Source organism: Octopus sinensis, linkage group LG4, assembly GCF_006345805.1.
Source record: "Octopus sinensis linkage group LG4, ASM634580v1, whole genome shotgun sequence".
In the NCBI taxonomy this organism is placed as follows: Eukaryota; Metazoa; Mollusca; class Cephalopoda; order Octopoda; family Octopodidae; genus Octopus; species Octopus sinensis.
In genome coordinates, this window is record NC_043000.1 from 139773150 (window position 1) to 139797491 (window position 24342).

Below are 24342 nucleotides of genomic sequence, written 5' to 3' on the forward strand. Positions count from 1 at the left end.
ACACAGCCACTCCTGCGCCTATAATTTGTTTAATTTCACAAAAGAGGTGTCAAAAAAATATAACAAGTGGTAGGATGCTGTGTTTGGGGGACCCAATGAAACCCATACCAACATAGAAATGTAAACTTAAAAAAGGATGATAGTGATGAGGAGGATGGTGACAAGAAGTCATCCTTATCATCGTTTAGCGTTTGTTTTTCATGCTGGCATGTGTTGGACAGTTTGATTGAAAACTAGTAAGCTGGGGAGATGCACCAGGTTCTGATCTGATTTGGCAAGGTTTCTATGGCTGGAAACCATTCCAAGAGTGTAGTGGGTGCATTTTGTGTGCCACCGACATGGGTGCCATTTACCTGACTCTAGTATCAGTCATGACTACAGTCTCACTTGGTTTGATAGATCTACACAAGCACAGTATATCACTGAAGGTTTCGGTCATCTGTCACTACCTCCATGAGGCCCAATGCTTGAAGGGTGCTTTTTACATGCCACCAGCACAGATGCCAGTCACATGGCACCAGCATCAGAGCCATGTCTATAATTTCACTCAGCTCAACAGGTCCTTGCAAGCACAGCATATCACCCAATATTTGAAGGGTGCTTTTAATAGGCCAGTTACACAACACTGGCATCAGCCACTATTACAATCTCACTTGGCTTGAAGGGTCTTCATATCACTGGCATATCACCAAAGGTTTCGGTCTTTTAAAATAGTTTCTTTATAGTTTTTTTATGTACTTCTATAGTTTCACTAAGTAGTGGTCATGAAGAGTATTTTATTACCATAATACTATGATGGTATTTTTGTATACTCTTTATACTCTTTTACTTGTTTCAGTCATTTGACTGCACCATGCTGGAGCACCGCCTTTAATCAAGCAACTCAACCCCAGGACTTATTCTTTTGTACTTATTCTATCGATCTCTTTGGCCGAACTGTTAAGTAACGGGGACATAAACTCACCAGCATTGGTTGTCAAGTGATGTTGGGGGGACAAACACAGACACACAAACACAGACACGCATATATATATTTATATACATATATACGACGGGCTTCTTTCAGTTTCCGTCTACCAAATCCGCTCACAAGGCTTTGGTCGGCCCGAGGCTATAGTAGAAGACACTTGCCCAAGGTGCCACGCAATGGGACTGAACCCGGAACCATGTGGTTGGTAAACAAGCTACTTACCACACAGCCACTCCTGCTGTTTGTTTTTTTTTTTGTTTTAATTTTTTTTTTTTTGCTTTTTTAGCATAAATTCCATCTCTTTATTTTTTTTCCATATATCACATCTAATTCAGTTACTGTACTTATACCTTAGGTCCTCTTTGAAAAAGGAAAACTTTTTTCCTTTCTTCACACTTTCAGTGCAATTATATTAGCTTGTAACTATTTTCCATTAAGTATTTTTGTAAACCTACAGTAGCTATTTGATAATAACTTCCTAATCATCCTTTACTTTCTTGGAACCATGGTAATTATACTCTCCAAATATCAGCTTCTGAGTGATTCACTTTAAATTCTATTAATTATTCCCTTTGTTTTTCTGTATGTTCTCGCTAATTTAGTTAAATTTCATTTGAATGAATTATAACTGTCTTATTAGTGGAATGTTAAAGTTTTCATACTTGTTATGTGCTTATCTCTGATTTCTATAGCATTAATTAGATGAGAAATAAATCTTCCCCGCCTTCTGCTCCAAATAAGATAGTGTACTACTGAAGATAGCTTTCCCATAGGAGTAATTGAAACTGGTATTACAAGCTAATAAATGACTTGTAAATTTCCAAACTACTGTCATTGCCTAGACCAAAAACAAATACACCCTCCCATTGTAATGCTCCTTGATAGTTAAGTATATGAAACCATTGAGATTTAAGTGTTTGTATTACAAACCAATGAACAATTATCTATGTAGTTAGTTGATACAATAAATAGCAACTAAATCTCATTCAAATATACCCAACGATCATCCAACAGAAAAAAAGGAGGGGGATTCTTTTATTCTTTTATTTGTTTCAGTCATTTGACTGCGGCCATGCTGGAGCACTGCCTCTAGTCGAGCAAATCGATCCCAGGACTTATTCTCTTTGTAAGCCTAGTACTTATTCTATCGGTCTCTCTCTTGCCGAACTGCTAAGTTATGTAAGGGACGTAAACACACCAGCATCGGTTGTCAAGCGATGTTGGGGGGACAAACACAGACACACAAACATATACATACACATATATATACATATATACAATGGGCTTCTTTCAGTTTCCGTCTACCAAATCCACTCACAAGGCTTTGGTCGGCCTGAGGCTATAGTAGAAGACACTTTCCCAAAGTGCCCCGCAGTGGGACTGAACCCAGAACCATGTGGTTAATAAGCAAGCTACTTACACCTATGATGTAGAGGATGCATTGAATAATCTAGTTCTAAACATATATTTTGTTTAGAAACAGATATGATGGTTATACATGGAGTTATTTTGATTACAGGTTTGCAAAAGTACGTTTGATATACAAGAAAACAGACATGAACTGCAGGACCTTTGTTTTCTTTTTTTGATTCTGTTAAATTTGTTCATATTTTCCTTTAGTAAAACTTTTGACATTTCATTTTGTTTTAAATATGTGTCTGGTACATATATAATATTTCTTTTAGGGACTTGCTCATTGGATAGGTAAGAGGAACAGCATCAACCAAGATGAAAATTGTGAATATTTATCATTAAGCACAAAAAGTATATAATTTCTAATCACATAATATGGGTTATATATTATTTATATAATTTCTTATTATATGATGATGTGTGTGTGTGTATCTTTTACTTGTTTCAGTCATTTGACTGTGGCCATGCCGGGGTTTTGCCTTGTAGATACATATAGTTTTTAGCTCCAATCAACATAAAAAATGTACTCCATCCAGTGAAAAATAAATATCAGTTTCATACACAACCGAAAGAGCTGCAAATAAATTCATGATTTTATGATCCTTGAACAAGCATATTTATAAAATACACCTTAAAGCTCCAAGCAATCTTTCAGGTCCTGCTTATGTGTTATATATATTTTGAAAAAACAAGGATGCTGGAGAGTGGGAAAATAAGAAAAACGTTGGGAAAATATGAAAAAGACATAAAATCAAGAAAACTAAGATATTCATCCTCCCTGTTTGCAGAAAGCCCATTAGATACAATTTGTATAGAACAAAATAATAGAAAATATGTCAAAATCTGCGAGACAACAACTCAATCCAGCACAAGTGGTGTCCTGCAATTCGATTAAAGAAACTTGTCCATGTGTTTACCCCTGCTAAAAATTTCGGATCTGGAATTAAGCAGTGTGTTCGAATTACTGGATCAAATAAGATGCATAAAGAGAGCTTGAGAGATTGCTTGGAACTGCAAGGTGTATATGCCAGTCCAAGTATCATAAAAGCCTGAAACTATTAGTAGCTCTTTCAGTTGTGTGTTAATTTGATACCTATATATGTGTGTATGTGAGTATATATGTATACATGATGATTGCTTCATCTAGACAAATAATAGCCATCTCATCAACACACCCCATCGCACATCACAATCATTCTGTTGAGGAGCCCTCAGATGACTTATAAGACTGGCTGTTTACAGACAGGGTTTAAAACATAAGAGACAGATATTATTCAAGCTTCTTTCGCTCTCCATTTACCTTAAACGCAATCACCCTTCTCAGAACATGCTCTTCATCCCGCCTCAACACATGTCCATACCATCTCAATCCATTCGCCCTTGCTATCCATTCCACTGATTCCTCAAATTCCAGCACTCCCAACAAATCATTACTCCTCCTTTTATCAAACAGCTTCACCCCACACATTTCTCTCACCATTGCTATCACAGTCCTTCTCGTATATATATATATATATATATATATATATATATCAAAGACAAAATAGAGTGAAAAAAATATTATGTAAATAGTAGATACACATATTTGTAAATTTTATTCAGCTTTAATTGCCTGTATATATTTGTGTGTTTGTATATATATATATATATATATATATATATATTGATAGAAATATGTGTATCTCCTAAGCTGTGTATATAACAGAATTAGTGTTAGCAGAAAAGTGTCGCACACAACTCTTTAGACCCATAATTCTGCTAGTAAAATTTTAAGCAAAAGTACTTTCAAAGAAGTTAGCACTTGTCAGCAAACTTCTGCGCTCTTAGATCTGTTGATCACAATTACCAATTGATGATAAATCCCTTTTCCAGTGCCAATGCCACATTCCACTTGTGCTAATTCCACATAGACAGCAACCACAAAATAACACACCTGCCAACACCAGGTAGAAGTACTTATGCTGGTGCCCAATATGCTCTGTAAAGTGGCTGGCATTAAGAAGAGCATCCAACCATAAAAGCTAAAGCAAATCAGACTGGAACCTGATGATGATGATTTGCTTTGAGTTCAAATAATTTAGGAAGCTGCCAAGTGGGCCACAACTAGAAATAATGGTCAAATGTCCCTTATGTCAGTTATTGTTCACTTAACAACATGAACATCTTATTGGGTAATGTATTCTTAGATAAATTATTGAAAGAAATGCGAGATGGTCACTACTAGAATAAAATTTACATGTTTCTTGAACCATGACTGACCACAAGTTAAATAGCAACATGTTTTGATTTGTTGTGAATTAATTAAATTTGCAAAGCTGATTTGTCATTGTGAAACATATCTTAAAACACACAATAGTATATATTTTGATAATAAATCATTGTTAATTAATCTTTGCATTCTTTTCTGAAAGAAAAATAATTTTATAAACAGTTAAATATCTGGACTTAAGTAAATGCATATATATAACAGACAGGATTATTGAAGCCAAAGATATGCTAATCTGAATTAACAAAAAAATGAAGCAAATATAAGCTATTAGACTGATCTTAAGTCATGTCACATTAAAATACATTTAAAAAACATTTAAGTTTATAATTTACCAAACATAAGGGTTTAAATCTTTCTCATTAACAAAACATGTTTAGAAATCATTACATTTGTCTTAGAAAGTAAATTTGGGAGATATATGCAAAAACTCTTTTTTATTACTGTTTGAATAATAATTGGCTGTTATCTTTTTCCTTTGTTAATAATATAATGGATATTTTGTTAATCTTTGTTACTGGTTTTGAGTTTTTGATATAATCAATTTTTTCGTGGGTTGATATTCTTGTTAGTAGAATTAGTATTGTTAATGTAAAAGACTTGGTTTTATTCAAATTAATTTCATATTGGTCAACTGTCTTTCTTTCTATGGAGAAAAGACAGTAAAAGATTAAGAAACACTAAGAAACAATAACTATACAAACACAACGAGGATTTTAAAAACAGGATAAATTTATTGAAAAAGTAACCAATAAAATATTATTTTTATCCCAACTGTTTGATTCTGTGCTGATGGCTTTTCTCTTATTCTGTAGAAGGGAATATTTTCATTATAGTTTTATACCACAATTCAAACAATTTGATGTATTAATCCTTGTTAATTGGTTCTTAGGAGATTATGAAGATTAAGGCTTTTATTTGTCATGTTACCTTTCATTTTGAATGTGTTGAGACTGAAATATTAAATATTATTGCCCATTTTAAATAAAAATTGCAGATAATGAACTTGTACGAAAAAAAAAAAATAGCAACAATGAAAAAGACAAATCAAATACAATACTTTTATACTTCCGTTTTGGCTTGCTTTTGTTACATTTTTTTTTAATGTCTAAGTAGACACAAAAGTGAGATCTGTTTATTTCTTTGAAAACTACAAGTGGAATATAGTTCTTGAAATGTTTGGCAGAAAAATATTCCAAATTTATATCAAATAATATGAATGTACTATTCAGTATAAATCTTGATTTATATGTGTGTGTGTATATGTATATATATATATCTATATATATATATACACACAGAGGGGATGGAGAAAGATCAACATATATATGCGTATGTATATATATATATATATATATATATATATATATATATATATATATATAGACATGTGTATGTGTGTGTGTGTATGAGTCTATGCATGTATTTATGTATTTATTCATTTGTGAATACATATATATAATGGACATTTATAAAATAATCATTGCGATTGTTTAACTTCTAGTATGACAGTAATTCTCAGAAGACTTAATTTCTGTTGATGTAGAAACACTTAAGAGAAAACAAGAACTTGCCAATCTTAATGATGTAACAAGGAACTCTGGGTTATATATAAATAAACATAAACAAAACAAGACAATGACAACAGCAACAACAACAACAAAAATAGCAATAACGATGAATCAGACATAAATATGAAATCTTTCTTGCAAACAAATCCTCAAAAATTTGTAGGGAAATATATAAAGAAAAGGAGATGGAGTGGAAAATGAAAATATGCATTTGTTTAAATGTAAATATAAATATGTATGTCTATATGTACACACACACACACACACACACACACACACATGTTTAAATAAACACAAACTAAATAAACAATTGATATTGGAAATAAAAATAAAACAAATGAACATGCTGGGGAGTTAATGGTATTGAAGTATTATAATGTGTTGCTAAGTAAATATGGCAATAACAACTACAACAACAACAACAACAACAACAATAACAACAAGAATAATAATAACAAGAATAAAATTGACTTTGAATGTGAAGATTTTTGCGTAGTGGTAAAGTGGTATCTGTTATTAAATACGGAAAAAGTTGTAAAAATTGTAATCATATATTCATGTTGTGTTCTTTTCTTATTGCCTTTCTGAACTTCAATATATACATAACACAAACGATGATGGTTTTGATGATGTTAAGTAGGTGGATGATGACGACTACGATGACGACGACGACGACGATGATGATGATGAAGAGGAGGAGGAGAAGAAGGACGCTGCTGATGACGATGATGATGATGACAGAGAGAATGTTGACTGTGGTGGTTTCTCTGTTAATGAGGATTATGACGAAGAGTATTCATGAATTCCATAGTAATATACCACCAGGAAAATGCATACAAGTAGATGGAGGATATGCTTATTTTCAGCACCAAAGAATCCCTGTTTCTTGGGCCAGCCAGGGAGCAGAGAGCTTCTTTGTGGTCACTCAATATTGGTAGAGATGTTATCCTAATTTTCTTCAAGTCATACTTTATTATTATCTCAATAAAAAGAAAAGTACATTAGTTGAAAGTCCCAGATGCACTTTGAAGAAAGACAACATTATCCTGGCTAAAACACTTTTGATCATTGGTCTGCTCAAACTTAGCTATACTGTGACTAAATGATAATTCAAATTTGTCTGACTTATGCATATACACGTGATGTTGAGGAGCATTATATTAGGGAATCTATTTGCAGCGACATTGAAGTCAATAAAGAAAGCCATAGGACTATATGTAGTTGCCCAACTACCTTCTCATAGCGGCTAAATCTCTTTCATATGATACTTGGCCAGCTTAAGGCTACATTGGATATACATGAATTGGGAACTTGATATCAAAGAACCACACAAAATGTGAGAATTTGTTTCATGAGACAAATGTGAGAAGGCTGAATTCAAATGACCAGGAAATTAATGCACAAAATGCTACAAAGACCATAAATTCGGAATGCTTGAAAAAAATTAAACCTCTAAATACCAAGTGTTTATGTTTGACATAATTGAAATCCAAATTTGTATAAAATTGAAAATTAACTTTTGTAGTTATCTCAGAATGCTTCTATAAAATTAAAATCTTAGAACTTATCAGTTCCTCAAATACAAAAGTAGATTGTGATTTTTTTTATTTTAGTGAATTTTTGTGAAATATTTGTATTGGTTGAAATGATCGATCCACATATTGCTGAATAATCAACACCTGAAGCTGGTTTGAAAAACATTTGAAAATTACTATCTTTTACTTTTTTCCTTTCTAGATCACTACTTTGTCATTTTGGGAAATTTTGTCACCCAAACCTATTTTCTTCTTCCTTTTTGAAGTTGGCATTTATTTAATTTAATTTAATTTAAGGTATCCAATTTTATGCTCTGGAGCTTGTTTTGATCACAAAATCTAATTTGCTGATTTTCTTGGAAAAGTTTAAACATACCTTTATTCTATACTTCACAGACTCAAATTAAGGACCAACTATTATTTGAAGTGTCACAACAATAATCTTTCAATACAAGAGAAACTTTAATAGTTTCTCTACTTTTGTGCAGTTTCTTGTTTTGAACTCTTATTTGAGCAACTAAATATCCTGCCTCTTGAGTTGTATTTCGTGTTTTCAATTTTTTGGAGAAAACTGCTGATTACTTCTTTTTAAATTTTGAAATCTCTTTGAAGTATTCAAAGTGATTTCCCAATGAAAGATATCTGGAGTTAAAAGGGTGCTTCAAGTTATTCAGCATCATACTTTTATTTGCAAGTATAGCATTGCAAATGCAAGTAGACATGGATTTCTTTTGTTAAAAGAAAATGTAAAACCCAGTTTCTTATAACCTTCAAGGATCAATAAATTTTCCTGTACATTCCTTATCCACTTATGCGGAAACTTCACTATCAAGTTCTTGATTAATTTTATCTGTTCACACTACATTCTGTTGATTTTTCAGTAACCTTCAACAGCTTTTCTTTTGATTAATTTAAAATTTATCCATTTTACCAAGTACAGAATTAATGAATAAAGAATTAAATAATACATAATATGTGTCTAATTGTAAGTAGAGTTGTCAGATCTTAAATATACTTCACAGCCAAATATTTGTAGAAGTTGATCAGATTTCACTTAATTCACAAAACACCTAGAGATTAAACAGTGACACTGTGAAGTGTCATAACACTGTCTGAAAATCTCAGATCTTACATACATATATCTATCCTTACAGGCAAAGGCAGAAGTATTTGGCTCTCAACAAAAAAATAAAAACAAAAAAAAAGAGAAAAAGAAAAATAGAAGAAATAGAAAGAAAATACCATTTCATATAATCATGAAGTGAAAAAAAAAACAACTATACGAGAAAATATTGTTCTCTTTTAATATGATGAGTCAAGAAGATTTTCTGACGTCTGGTAGCTATTGTGCTGTTATGCTGTTTTACTCTTAGACCAGTAACCAAAGGTGAAGTTGGATAATGCAAATATTATTATAGGTAATAACATACAGCTAATTATTTACCCTGGGTTTTCAGGCTCTGTCCTTCTTTATAAGCTATTTTTGATTTAAGGTTTTCTCAGATTTTTATAACATGATATACCACAATTTGCTATTGCATGCAACAGGTTATTGAAACAAACAAAGCCATTTTCAAATGTGTATCTATCAAACTAATTGTATATTTTTGCTTATAATCTTATTTTTGTTCCATTCTCAGCAAAATTGCCTGACGAACGGAATATGAAACTCTGAGTAACAGTTTTTGTGATATATTTGCTGCTTTTAATAAAGCATATTACTCTACCTCTGGTATTCGAGTACTATTTTTACACATCTTTTACATTTATGTACTTACTGCAGTATATATACATTTATATACGTGTATGTATGTATGCATAAATGTTTGAGCATCAATCTGAGGTCAGTGCAATCTGAGGACATATACCAAGAGGGAAAAATATCAAACATCCAGTCAACCTCACAGTGCTTGGAATGATCACTAATGATGTGAAACCCCTCACTTCTCAGGTACAAACGTAGAGTCATTAGACGAACAAGAAGCTCCTCCAACACCAACCTTTCTGGGCTTCTTCGGTTTCCCCTTCCAAAAATGGTGCATACACCTCCTACTTCCTTAAGCTCACCATCACCTTCTACATGAGTCTCTGGAAGTGCAGCTATATCAGTGTTATAATTGTTCACCTTGCAAGTAAGAAGTGCAGTGCATCTTTCAGGTCTACAGTCACTCTTGTTATCCAACACTGCACACATTCCAGTGTGAATACTTTTATAAGTATTCTCTTTGCTTTTCAAGCACAGATGAACGTCTGTCAGCCACACTAAACTGACCAGATAAAGACAGGTAATTTTTGGTTCACCTTTTCTAGAAATTCCCCAGCCTCCAGGTGACCTGTCCTCTCCCTAAATGGAGATGCTCAGATACCCATGCAGCAATGGAATCCCATCACTGTCTTAGGCGACAAAGAGATGACTTTATATCTAACATGGACTGTCTATGTGCAGGTCACTGACTGTATGCTTCTAATACATCAGTTCTGCATGTTTCACCATTTTCCCATCACTGCAGGACTTCTGAATAAAATATATATAAATATATATCTAAACAAAAAAAAGAAAGAAAAGGAGAAGTAATGCACAAGTAAAGGAAACGTCAGCAATAACTGTGCAAAGTTTTAAGCCCAATAATGCTTGCACGAAACCTCATATGCCCTCTCCACTCTACTGACATTATCTAGAGACAAGTGGAGGTAAGATGTCTGGTGCGAATATGAGTTTCAGGCTCAGGAATGTGGGAGTCCCATGGTCTCAAGCATTAGCAAAAGATCCCCAAAATGTCCAATGCCATTCCCTACATATCTGGTTTTATATCAGAGTAGCCTTCTCCTAGAAAACGCTTCAACAAGAGCTATGGGGTGCCTCACTCTCAGTGGTCTTCTAGCATGCCAGACACCAGCCCGGAATTTCTGCATGCCCGTTCTATTGCTGGATAGTTGTCGAACCTGCACTAGGTTCATCTGGCCTTTTAACAGGTCTTACTTTTAGTCCTGTTGGGTTTCTAGCAACCCTCCTCACCAGGGTAGCCTGGTGGGGGTGTCGGTTTAATTACCAACAATCTGAATATGCGACAGGTTGTACTGGATTCCATGTTACCAGTAGCAATCATGAGAACCTCACAAATGACCTGACACACACACACAGATATGTATATATATACATACTTACATATATATACACACACATACATACTTACACACACACACATTCACACACACATACACACACGCATATATATATATTGAAATTGTATGGATAATACCGTACTCAATTCTGGTGCCTCAACTTAAATACCATATTCATCTGAATTTATCTATCTATCAATCTATCTCCCTCTCTCGCTCTCTCTCTCTCTCTCTCTCTATATATATATATATATATATATATATACATAAATGAGGGGCTTCAACACATTTTCCACTAATCAAATTCACTCACAAGGCATTGGTTGGCCTGTGACCATAACGTAGATCAAAATTCTCAAGGTGCTGTCAAGTGGGACTGAACCCAAAATTACATGGTTATGAGGCAAACTTCATTATCACATAGTCAAGACATGATGCAAATTCAGCCGTAGACGATAACCCGTTTTACATTAGATAAAAATCCCATGGATGGAAAAAAGGCGGAAAACTGCATCCTCTTCAAGATACATCGTAAATAAAGACTCATCTACATATCTCTCAATTCCTCTGTATTTGCCTTCTAAATGCAAACAAAGTTTCTCGCTGATAAGATTACAGCTTTAATTTGATGGGTGATTGATAGAAGGGTTTTAGAATAATTTGTGTCATGTCAGCCTGTATTGCAGGAGATGAATAGTTCATGTCCTGCAGGTAGCTTTCTGTTTTCTTTTCCTTCTTTTTGTTTTTCTTTTCCATCCAAGGGGATTTTAACCCTATGTATTAACGTTGTTATCTATAGCTCACGTTTCATAAATTCTTATTGTTAATATGACGTTCCACTTGGTAACCGTTAATATTTTCCGTTATTTGGACATTCTCAAAGTGGTGAGCTGGCAGAATTGTTAACCACTACGCCATATGCCTGTGGGCAATTATGGAGCGAATTTGTAGGGCTTATAAATCTAATAGGAAAATATTAGGTTTATAAGCTCTAAAAAAATTCACTCCATAATTGACCACGGGCATATGGCGCAGTGGTTAAGATTGCTAACCCCAAGATTCCAAGTTCGATTCCAGGCAGTGACGCGAATAATAATAATAATTATAACAACATCGAAAAATGAGAACCCAGGTTCGAAATTTCCCCAAGACACCTAATGAAGGCTGGGGGGGGGGGTATATCAGCCGAAAGGCTGTGTAAACAATAAATAATGTAAATAATTATGAAACGATGTATTTTAACTGTGTATCACCTCCGTCACTCTGACAAACACGCTCGCCACACTGACAAAGCGCTGGACTACACTGAAGTAATACCCATTAAAAGTGTTGGACTATATCCGAATAAGTACATATTGGACTATATCCGATTAAGTACACATCACAAACACGCAAGTACGTAAACTAATTCATTACGTATTCCCCCTAGTTTTACATGAACCCATTGTGATATTTCAAAATAACATTATGTAATGTAGAAAAAGCGCACACGCACATATGCGAATCGAATAAAAACAAACGACAAAGACTAATCATAATTGATGACAAAAGCAATAAACAGACATATATATATATATATATATACATATATATATATATATGTAGGTCCCGGGTTGAGTCGGAGTTAACCACAGTAAATAAGGTACTCAATACATAGCAGAGTAAATTAATTTATTTTATAGAAGGAGCTTCTACAGGACTAGAACTGTTTCATTCAAATGAAATTATCAGGAAATCATCGGCTTCCTGATGATTTCATTTGAATGAAACAGTTCTAGTCCTGTAGAAGCTCCTTCTATATATATATATATATATATATATATATATATATATATATATATATATATATATATATATATATATATATTTAAAAAAAGGAGATGTCGAACACGAGTGGTGATATATAAAAAAGGAAATGGAGAAAATGCTGACAAATAATTGAAGTAATTTAAGTAATTTAATTAGGTGAAAGTTCTTTTTACCGGTTGCGCATTTGTTATGCTTCTTTTATATTTTGATAAGCATAACAAATGCGCAACGGGTAAAAAGAACTTTCACCGAATTAAATTACTTAAATTACTTCAATTATTTGTCAGCATTTTCTTCATTTCCTTTTTTATATATATATATATATAGATAAATAGATAGATAGATAGATAGATAGATAGATAGATAGATAGATAGATAGATAGATTGATAGATAGATAGATAGATAGATAGACAGATAGACAGATAGATAGATAGATAGATAGATAGATAGATAGATAGATAGATACATAGATAGATAGATAGATAGATAGATAGATAGATAGATAGATAGATAGATAGATAGATAGATAGATAGATAGATAGATAGATATACATACACATACACCTTCTGGCATTAAACAAATATATACCCCCCGCAGAAAAAATAGGAGTGGATATTAGTTTTTTGTTTGTTTCTTTGTCTCATTTGATTACGTTTATTGGTTTATAGTGATAGAAGCGGTGCTCTGTCAAATTGTTTATGCTAATAGATAAGACTTGGAACCTAGGACTAACACGAAATTTGCCAAACTCAATTAGCCAAATAGTCAACAATGAAAGAAATAATATCAGTGATGATAATGATACTAATGAAAAGAAGCGGTTGGAACATTCCCATGTCCTGATCGATGAAACATCTAGTGATAGTGTCACAATAAAAACACTGGTATTTGCACCCCCTGATAACTGCTACCTCATATGAGTGACAATGAAAAGACAAAATATTGTGAATAATGGTGGTAATGAAACTGAAGCCCTTGATGGTGACAGTGTTGCACCAGGCAGGCTTAGAGATACTGATCCTGCTCCAGTCTGTCATTATCCAGCAATGGACCACCGCACATGGCGTAGATGGAGCACACAGATCAATGCTGTGGTCATGGGGTATTATTACCTGAGCAACCCTGTAGACGAAAATGGTCCACATATTAGGGGATGATGACAACGTTTGTATGATCAATTGAGAGAAAGAGGGTTGTTTCAACTCATGGAACCGAGGTTATGGGATCAAGCTAGAGTACTAAAATAACCTCGTTGGTTCACAGATGTAGAGCTCGAATCTGTTATCAAAAGACGGTATTGAAAAACAGCAACAGAGGGAACGATGAAGATACAGTTCTTACTGATAAAAGTAATCTCATTGCAGAAAGCAGAGGTGAGATCTCTAATAAACCACAGGAAAGGAACAGTGATAGTTTGCTCAATGAGAGATATAGATGGTTTGGATGAAGACAATAAAACTAATGGTGACATGACAGATGGGCAAAAGGCAATCTACAACAGAATAAAGGCAAGGCTAAAGGAGAATGATAGCGACATTATTTGCAACCGTAAAAAGGTTGATCGGTGGAAATTGAAATAAGAAACGAAAATTATGAACGAAATTCTGAAATACATCAGAACAAAGAACATCACAGAAACAAATAATTTGATCAAGGCAGCAAGTATTGTAGTAGAAAAAGTGGGTGTTGGTGTCAAGAAAAAGTAATATAATTGGAATGACAAAAGAAAAGATTCATGGTGGAAAAGAAGAATACAGGCGGGGTTAGATATGCTCTCGAAGAACATTTGTATTAGACTGAAATGAAAAAGGGAAGCTTAAAAGTAAACAAAAATACAGGGCGCTGAACAAGGAATATGATATCAAAAGAAAGGGCCTGAAAGTGGTAATGGAGGAACTGAAACAGCGCCTCGATGAAAAGAAAGTAAAGATGGTAAGATACGACCAAAGAATGAAGGGATACCAGCAGAATAGGTTATTTAGAATAGATCAGTAGAGATTCTCAAAAGAAATAAATGGAGAGTGTACAGATGAAAAGTTGATGCCAGATAACACTGAAAGTCAAAAGATTTGGAGTGACACCTGGAGCAAAAACAAGGAGCACAAGAAGGATGCTGAATGGTTGCAAGAACTGAAACCAACAGTAGTGTGTCCACAACAAGCAGCACTAGCCATTTCAGCTATGGAAGTGAAGGAAATCAGCAAAAATTGGGCGACTGGAAAGCCTCGAGACCAGACGGAGTTCAAGGCTTATGGATCAAAAGATTTATTGAATGTCATTTACGAATAGCTGCCCAACTCAATACCTTGTTAAATGCCAACCAATTAGCACTAGAGTGGTTGAAAATAGGTAGGACAGTACTGTGCTTGAAAAATATTGGAAAAAAGCACTACGGTAGGCAACTACAGGCCGATATCCTGCTTGCTGTTTATGTGGAAATTACTGACTGGAATAATCGCAGAGTCAATGTACGGACATCTTGAGAAAAACAGAGTCCCGCCACATGAGCAGAAGAGTTGCAAACGTAAGTACAGACGTACCAAGGATCAACTCCTGGTAGACAAAACTGTACTTAGAGACTGCAAGAGGAGAAAAAGTAACTTAGCCATGTCATGGATCGATTATCGTAAGACATACGATATGATCCCGCATTCTTACATTATGGAATGCATGAACATATTTGGTATTGCATCGAATGTTGAGCGATTGCTTGGAAAACGTATGGCGAGTGGAGAGCGGAACTGGCAGCATATGGAAGAAGTTTAGCGACAACAGAAATCAGGAAAGGCATCTTCCAAAGAGACTGTCTGTCCCTACTGATCTTTGTACTGTGCATGATGCCGCTAACACTGATTCTGAGAAAGCAAAGCCTGGGTATGTATTCAAGAGCTGTCAACAAAAAGCCAACCACTTGTTATTCATGGATGACCTCAAACTCTATGGTAAAGATAAATCCCAAGTCAGTTCCCTCGTTGATACGATATATAGTTTCAATGCTGATATCAGGAGTTCAGATTGAAAAAGTGTAGTGTGTTAGTCTTGAAGAGAGGAAAAATTAAATGTATGGAAAAGCTAGAGATACCGTCGGGGGAGGTTATGAAGCAAATAGAAGAGACGGGATATAAGTACTTGGGGATATTGGAAATGGATAAATTGATGGAGAAAGAAATGACAGAAAAAATTAAAGTGGAGTACTTGTGTAGACTGAGACTGATCCTTAAAATCGAAATTAAACGGGTGGAATAAGATTGAATCTATCAACACCAGGACAGTTTCACTCCTTAGATATGGAGCAGGGATAATCGCATGGTTAGTAGACGAACTAAATAGCTTAGACAGAAAGACAAGGAAGTTGCTGGAGTTGCATATTACTAGTCAATGTACGCCACTAGCCCAGAAAGAATATAAGAGACGTCATGACGACATAGCAAGGATTGTCCATTGGACATTTTGCAACAAAAAAAAGTGGTACAAACATAAACCCGAAGGCATCATCGAAAATGATAATACAAAGATTCTATGGCATTATATGATTCAGTGCGACCTTAAGATAGAGAATAGGAAACCTGGCAGAGTGTTAATTGAGAAAGAAACCAAACGATGCTGGATCACAGATATAGCATGCCTAGCTGAAAACAAGGAATGCGATAAAGAAGAAAGGAAAGGTTTCTGATATGGAAAGTGCAGCAATGCCCAGTAGAGTGGACCTGGTTGTTATCAAAACGCTTCTACTCAATATAATAATAGAATCGTAATGGAATACCATTACAGAAGTAAGGTTATCAAAATGAGAATAGGCTTACTTGGCACAACTCACAAACTGCTACTTAAAAGACTGAAAGAAATTGAAACTGAAAGTCAGATTGTCGATCTGCAGAAAAGTACCATCCTTTATTCTGCAAATTCTTGAAATTTGAGGAGTACCTGTTGTCACTAAACCTCAAAATAAAATACCTACTAACTAATAACAACGTAGTAATATATAAATAAATAGATAAATAAAATTTCAACTATATTAATTTCAGAGATTTCGACCATAATTCAGAGTTAATGTAAGGAAATATATCTCATGTTTATTAATAAAAAAAAATCAAAGCATGTATTTTGTTCAGCCACAGATCACAGGTCAACAAAAATAAATTGAGTTTAGTGTAATTATTTCCTGTGTGTGCGTGCATGTGTGTGTGTGTGTTTGTGTATGTGTGTGTGATATAAACAAAAAGCATTAGCAGGCCAAACCCAACTGACAATCTTCGTGTATATAAAAAATAAAAAAAGCGAAATGTAGATATCAAAATATTTGGCACTAATTAATCATCAAAAGACATGTAAGCAATTAAGGACTTTGAAATGCGTTTCATGAACACAACAAAATGTGTGTGTGTATGTATGTATGTATGTATGTATGTATGTATGTATGTATGTATGTATGTATGTATGTATGTATGTATGTATGTATGTATGTACGTGAGTGTGTGTGTATTTCTGTCTGTGTGCATGTGTACATATAATATATGTATGTGTGTATCTATATATGTTGTTCCTGTTCTGTGCATTATCTCCTTTTACCTTGCTTTTTTTTTAATAATTATATTAATTTCTGCTTTACCCTTTTAATTTTTATTTTTTTATCTGTTATTTTTTATCTATTTTATTTTTATTTTTTATCTTGTATGTTTTTTTCCTTTTTCTCTATCTTATTTTATTTTATCTTATTTTATGTCTATATACACACTTACATACATACACACATGCACGCGCACACAAATGAATGTGCATATGCTTCCTATACATACCACACACACACATACATGCACACACATATATACACGCCCGCACATATACACACACGCACATACATGCGCATACATGCACACACAAACCTTCACATACACTCACATACTCACACACGCATACATACGCCCGTACACACGCGCACAGGAACGCAAATTTACCTCCGCACGCACAACCCCATCACACACACACATACACACACGTACATACACACGCATGCAAGACACACACACAGTTACCACATCTGCATACACACACATGCACTCAGTTACTGTCACACACGCACACGTTATTAGACACACACACTCGCGCACGCGTACATACCCACACATATACCTCCTTCTCTTACAATATCGTGTCTTAGAAAGAACTTTTTCTTCATCCTTTCGCTTCTGGTGATTTCAAAATATAACTACATGTGGATTGTTGGCGATTGTTTTCCTCTGACTTCCTTTTCTCTTGGACTTGTTTCTGTCTCCTGCTTCTGAAGGAGAGATTTGCTCAAAATGTATAACAACTTTTTTTCCTTCCCTGCACGTCTGTTAATAGTTGGCATGTGCCACGTACTCATGTTGTTGCTTTCTTGTTTTTCATTCGTTTCTTGGGGATACATATATATATATATATATATAAGCTAAGGATTAAGGTTGTTGAAAAGCCAGGCAACCCTATCAAATCTATAATTGGTAGAACCTATCCTTTTAGTAGAACCCCCTGTACGGATAAGTACTGTACTGTATGTAGATTTAGCCCACAAACAAACTGTAAAGCCAGAAATGTAGTCTATAGTATAAGATGTATAGAGGGATGATGTAGTAACAAGACAATGACATATGTAGGGGAAACAGCAAGAAGCATATGTGAGCGGGTAAATGAGCATTGGAGAGAACTCAAGGAAGGTAAAAGCTCATCAATACTGTACCAGCACGCCGAACAGGAACACGGGGGATCAATCAACAACATAGAAATTAAAATATTGTCCACACATAGAACAGATGCAACAATCAGACAAATTACAGAAGCTACACACATAATAGAAAATAAACCTAGCCTGAATAGGAAACTAGAATGGAACACTAGCACACACCACAACATATGACGGTAGAGGATCCCGAAAACAATAAATACATAGATAAATAAACAAATAGAAATAAATAACTATATAAGTTTTTAAAATTTATTATTATTATTACTAGTATTGTTGTTATACATACATACATACATACATACATACATACATACATACATACATACATACATACAAGCATATGTAATGATAATAATAAGTGGATGTAAACACATGAACAAAATAAGAATAAACAAAAACAACAACAAAAACAAATTACATGAACGTATATAAACAGAAGATACAAATATTACAGGCATCCCCCCATACACTAAATATACATAGACGCACATAGAGATATAAGCATGCGCAAATGAAGACATACAATAGAAATACAAAATGGCTGACGGTTAGTAAGGAGAGACACAAATAAGAAAGAAGAAAACAAAGGACCACTGATGCGATCACAGGAGTGTGACGAAAGAACTCTGGTCGAAATAAGATTAAGATTAGTGTAAAAAATAAATAATACTGAAGCAAAATAACACCAAATATATAGTGCCTGTGTTTTTATTGGCTAAACTGGCAAAATGACCATTCCGAAATATAACAATATCTGTTTCAATACACGACTTCACATAAAAAATCTTGCACAACAAATATATAAACGTATATATATATATATATATATATATATATATATATATATATATATATATATATATATACGAGAAGAAAATGGATGTAAATAACAAAGAGAAACTCGTTGTTTTCACTGGTATGCCTTTAATTAAATTAATTAACAAGAAGAAAGTAGCATTTACGATCGTTTCAATTTACTAGTTTTAGTAAATATCTTCAGAATGCGAAAATTAATTGATACATCGGTAAAGGTAATAAACTCAAAATTTGTTAGTCTTACATTATATTATGTTCATAAATTGATTATTCCGCTAGGGAGTGGATTTAATTGTAATAAATTGGTTAGTTTTTGGTTCCGTTGGGTAATTAAAGCGGGGTGCATATCATTTTGGTGTGGAATCCTGAGTTTGACTAAGTAATTTTTTGCGCACATGTGTATTGTATTAAATTGGTTTTAATCAGCGGTGAGCTTTAGTCACCAGTGGTGTAAGTAAAGTGGGATAACTCTAACGTAAGATTAAAATGGATTAAAGATTAAAACTGAAAGCGGATTATTTACACTAGGGAGGGTGGTCTAAAATTATATTATGGCTAAAGTTTAGGGAGTTCATATTGATAAAAGGGGCCCTATGTAGGTTTAAAGTAAATTATTATGGAATGTGGAGGGTGAGTGGGGTTGGAGGTGACTGTGTGTAAGTGTTTAAGGTGGCTCTCAGTTAATTAGACTTATATAGATGAATATGGTAGTGTGGAATTTGTAGAGGGTCCTACTATTTAACCCATACTTTGAAAAGATACAGAGGACTACATGAAGACAAAAAAGTGGTTCTCAAATTTCCTATTAAGGAGGGGTTATTTAGCCGTTAGGATAGCAAGGCATTCTGATAAACAGAGATCACAGCGTCTCTTGGCGGTGTTGTACGAGGTTGTTTTTGTGAGTATACGCCAGTTTAATCTATAATCTATTTTTTTATCTTTAAGTTCCCAAATATATCTACTGCGACCAGTTGAATTAGCTTTACTCCTATTTCTGAAGCTAGATTGGTGTGCGTTATATCTAAGAATCATTTAGTTTTTCGTGGCGCCTATATATGATTTTATCTGGCTATTTGTGTGCACGTTAAATTGGTAAACTACGTTATTTGTCTTACATCTATTTGAGAACTGGCACTTTGTTCTGTCCCTGCAGCTACGTAAATTATTAGGTATATCTGTGTTCGTGCTATGTTGTGGGTGGACTATTACTCCACCTATACCTTTTTTTGTACTGACACTTATCGTAATAAAATGATAGAGGAGAAACAGAGAAGATCCTGGACCAGGAGTTGCACTGTCCTTGAGAAATGTAGACCATTTGGAGATGCTTCAGTCTTTTCAGGTGAAAATGTGTACTAGTCTTGTGCTAGTGCATCTGCCCCAGTCTCCAGTGGTCTCAGCTTCAATGTCCAACTGCGTTATAATAAGGAGAACTGAGTGAGGTTCTATATATTCATGTACTTATATAGAAACTTAACACAATTAGCGAAAATTTACTACCAGCTACTAAATCATAACTTCTTCTGAATGAGGGTACGGCATGCTTATGATTTTTGTCAAGAAAATCATAACAGAAAATTTTGGAATTTACGTTAATGATTAATTGAATATAGAATTCATTTTGAAATAGTCAGTAAGTTTGGTAACAATTTCAGATATGTTAGCGTTATAACATCTCATTAGCAAAGCAGTGTCTTACCAATATTGCCAAAGCTTCAAATAATAAGAGTCAAAATAATTGAGAAATTTTACTTGACTTACCTAGTAAATCTGCTTTGCCTATGCACATTTAAATGATATATTTATTAACATGAGGAACTAGTTTCTAATCCTATGTTTATTTACCCATTTATTCATTGATATCAAATAATATTGAATACAAAAGCAACAAAATAATTCAGGCCTCATACATTACACATAAAATACAGAAAAAACAAAAGATATGAAAAATATTTTGTATCAACTATTAGAGATGAAATAGATCTTAGTGTAATAATAGCATAGAGATAATACATTTAAGAGGATATGATATAGTAATCCTATATATTAATTTTTCATAGCTTACTAAAATACATAAAATAATGAAATTTATTTAAATTAAATAAAATAATATTCGATTATGATGAACATCAAAAGGACTTTAATGTTACAAACACACACACACACACACACACACCACACACACACACACGTACACATATATTGAAAAAGGAAGAGAGAGAGAGAGATGTCCATATATATGTGCCTATGTGTGTATCTATAACATCGTTAAATAGCATTTTGATATATATTTTCCATTCTCACTCCCTCTAACATTGCCAGTCATCTATTCGTTTGCTTTTTTGTCATAAACTGCCTGTCTACAGTATATTAATACACATATGTCAGGTTGAGAGTTGTCCTCCTCGCCACCCATGCTGCTAGTGGCCTCCACCTCTTCTGGTCATTTCAGCTTGCAGTGACCATATTATTGCGACACATTTGTTCTTTCTTTTTTTTTGTTTTCTTTTCTCCTCATCTATTCTTTCTCTAAAAGTGTGTATGCTTGAAATATAAAAGACTTTTCTTTCCATTTTACCTGGGCATAAACGTATTACAATCTGTTTGATTTTACTCCATCTTCATGATATTTATATTTGCTATATACATTAGTGTGTGTATGTGTATATATATGTGTGTGTGTGTTCTCTGTCATCGTATTTGCTTTCCATGATAGCATGAATTAGGCAAACATATTTTTAAGGCATTGTTTTGCAGCAAGATGCACATGTGGACAACTTTCATCTTTACAAGCAAAGAAGCTCTGATTTCACATGATTTCTAAGATACAATATAAAATTAGTTACTGTTAGGAAGTGCATCCATCTGAAGAAACATTGTCAAAGCAGACATAAGAGATTAACATAGTCCTGAGGCTACTTGAACCTTAGCGAACTGTCCAAACCATGCCATCATGGAATATAAACTTTAAAGGAGGACACTATATTATCATCATCAACATTCAACATGTTTCCCATGATAAATGCATTGCACACTTTGATAGGAACTAGCACGGCTCGGGGCTCAACCAGATTTATAGTCTGATTTGGCTTGGTTTCTATGGCTGTATGTCCTTCTTAACACCAACCACTCCCCAGAGTGTACAGTGTGCTTTCTATATACATATTTACATACATACATTCATACACACATGGTCTCTTCTCTGTCCTTAATCATAAGTGTATTCTATACTATTATAAATTTCTATACATGAATTCACCTGAATAGGTCTATATCATATGCTGACCCCTGATAAAATCTTTAACAATTTTATCCTTTATTATTATAATTTCCATTCACTTTGAGACAGTCTAGTCACATCTGTACTATTCTGACCAAATGCACATGTGCTGAGCTAGACTACGAAATTCGATGCAGATATACTTGTGGTGTTTGTATGTAAACGTAGCCTTGCATTTGCTTTCCTGTGGGTATGTATAAATATCTCATTTATTTCCCTAAATATGCTTTGTGGATGAGGAAAAGTTATTAGACAAATTCAGAAATTCATCAATCCAAGGCTAGCTATTTTATGAATTTCTGTGAGCCTTCTCCCTCAATTTCAACACGTGTGTATTATAAAAGTGATAATTTCAAGTGATTTGATGATTCAGCATCTATTTTCAGCATAGGTATGGTCTCATCTATGTCCTTAATTATAATTGTATTTTATACTATTATAAATCTCTAATTATGGATACACAGACAGACAGACACACACACACACAAACAAACAAACATACACACACACATATGTATATATACTTTATTTAAAAGCAGCAGAAATTCAACAAAACCTGTTACTCTGAGTAATAAAGCATATTACTCTACCCCTGGTATTTGAGTACTCTTTTTTCCACCTTGTTTCACATTTATGTGTTTATTCCGGTATATATATATATATATATACATGCAGACTTATGTGTGTATGTGGTGTAGCAGAATCTATTATCGACCAATCTAATCTATAGTTAACTTTATTTTGTTTCAATTTATATGTATAGGTAGCTAATGAAGTATTATTACTAGTTATATAAGGCTTAAAGGAATGTGTGTTAAAAATCTTTGCTTAAAATTAACAGAACTCCATATGTATACCATATTACTTAAACTATCCATTAATGTAACTGTGCACTTGTATATTATGTTAAATCTTCCACATTTACCTTCTAAAGGGCATGATTCATTATTTGTACATGAGCAATGTTTATTTTTGTATTTCTGTTTGAGGTAAAATATTTAATATTATTATGATTATTTGTTATGGTGCTTAATGTTATCATTGAATTTGCTGTAGTCTTATTTATCTTGGTGTTAGATATAGTTACTATTTGTGAATTATTACTATTATTAGTTTGTGGCATTGTATTACCTAAGGCATATTCTATATTTTCAAATCTATGGTTGTTAGAATTTTGTTGTAATTTTGTTCTATTGATATCATTGCTATGTGTTCTAGTATTTTGAGCATTATCTGGAGTCTTAGTGCAACTGTTTATTTTATTATTAGAATTGTTATTGCTATTATTACTAAAGCTATTTTTGTATTTATTAATTTTTCTTCTATTAAAGATTCTATGTTTGGTCGATCTTTTTGTGGGTGTCTGCCAGCGCGCTGTGGACCAGTTTGACTTTTCCAGATATCCCCGACATCTGAACATCTCCCCAGCCGAATTCTCGGCCCTTTGATGTCTGTGGTGCCGCAAAGACATCATCATAAAACCGGCTGACAAGAGTGGAGCTGTGGTGGTGTGATGCACGGACTTCTACAAGGCCGAAGCTCTCTGCCAACTTCAAGACACCTCCTTCTACTGACCTCTGCCCTCCAACCCCACGCCCAGCTACAAACAGACAGTGTTCTGCACAATCCATGACCTCATTTCCTCCTCCCGTCTCCCCCACCGCCTCCAACTTCATTGTCCACACCCTCCCACCTCCACAATTTACTGCCTATTTAGCTATTCAGATCACTAGCTTACATCCCTACCTTCATATCCATCAATTGTTATGTGGACCATACTGCTGTCAACTTGAACTGCTAATCCCTCAGTTGGGTCAACATGACCTTGACCCACT